This window comes from Octodon degus, unplaced genomic scaffold, assembly GCF_000260255.1.
Source record: "Octodon degus isolate 3935 unplaced genomic scaffold, OctDeg1.0 scaffold00512, whole genome shotgun sequence".
In the NCBI taxonomy this organism is placed as follows: domain Eukaryota; kingdom Metazoa; phylum Chordata; class Mammalia; order Rodentia; family Octodontidae; genus Octodon; species Octodon degus.
In genome coordinates this window covers 35,592-36,859 of record NW_004525088.1, presented here as the reverse complement: position 1 = coordinate 36,859, position 1,268 = coordinate 35,592, and the positions used below count along the sequence as shown (strand labels likewise).

General features: G+C 42.7%; 1 long non-coding RNA gene across 1 annotated transcript in view; it reads right to left on the bottom strand.

Annotated features, from left to right (window-relative positions):
- Positions 1–283: 283 nt before the first annotated feature.
- Positions 284–1,268, bottom strand: part of LOC111814770 — a 6,522-nt gene continuing 5,537 nt past the window's right edge. Inside the window, exons 2-3 of the long non-coding RNA XR_002819668.1 lie at positions 668–848; positions 284–547 (exon numbers count right to left, since the gene is read on the bottom strand). This is a non-coding gene — a long non-coding RNA (uncharacterized LOC111814770). The remainder of the gene's footprint in view (positions 548–667; positions 849–1,268) is intronic.

Sequence of the window (1,268 nt, the reverse complement as noted above, 5' to 3'; positions counted from 1 at the left end):
TATTTTATACAAGGATACTGACCAGACTAAAACACCTATCATGTTACAATAAAGTGTCTTGAAATGCACAAGATCTCGGACTTTCCAGTTTCTCAGAAGCTGTGATGTTCCTGCTGTTTGTGCCATCCACACTGTAGGCAGGAGTGAGTCACTGATGTTTTGTTTTGTTTTGTTTTGTTTTGTTTTGTTTTGTTTTTTATAAGGATTTTCTTATTTTTGCTCCAAATGCCTTCAGGGCAATTTTGGCTGGCTTGAGTTGTGGGGATCACTGATGTAGTTTTTGTGTGACCTGGGTGTCATGGTTCAATGATGCAGCAGTCTTAGACTCCTTTTCCATCAGCTCATTTTCCAGCCAGTGCACTGTGCATTGCCTCCTGTGTCCTGCCCTCATGCAGGTGGTTCCTGCACAATGATTTTCTATTTGTAGACAGTGCTTTGTGTCCCTTACCTTATAGGACCACCTCTCTGCACCTCTGACAGCACCCCTGGGACTATACAGTAGATTCTAATTGGTTTAGCTGCATTCTTTATGTCACCAGGATGAACTCTGAAATACAAACATGGCTAAGGTTGAATCAACCCTGCAGCGCTTATTGCATGGAGACCCCAAGTCTCCCTCCCACAGGGGCAACCTGTGTAACACTCAGGAGCCTTCTGTTGATCCGACCGATGATCATGAACTCTTCTTTTCTCTGGATAAAACTTGTGAGTCTTCCTTTGTGAAGTGAATTGTCCTCATCAAGCCTTATTTCTTTGTATCCAAAATAAAATTTTTGGTATTGAACACAGAAGCAGACAGAGTGATGAACCTGAGGGACTGTGGCCTTTTCAGATCTTGGTGCCTGTGCCTGTCTGAACTACATAAGCTCACCCTGTAGGAAGGGGCCCCAGATTGACCCTGCATAGGACTTGAACATAATTAACAATGAATTTTGTGCTTTTAACAAGAGCGACTAGCCCAGGATATAGCTTAGTGGTATAAGCACCTGCCTAGCAAGTGCAAGGTCCCAAGTTCAATCCCCAGTGCTGAAATAAAAAACAACAATGACTGATACAGCATGTTTTTCCTATTGGTTTTATCATTGGAGATATCACATCAGGGTTCCTCACATCCAGGCCTCCAGCTCTTTTTCTTCTAAGTCGTCTTATGTATTCTAAGGTATCATCTCATAGTAGAATTTAAACACTTCTTCGCTGTGCCTCATTTTTTTCCTTCCTTCTTTCCTTCCTTCCTTCCTTCCTTCCTTCCTTCCTTCCTTCCTTCCTTC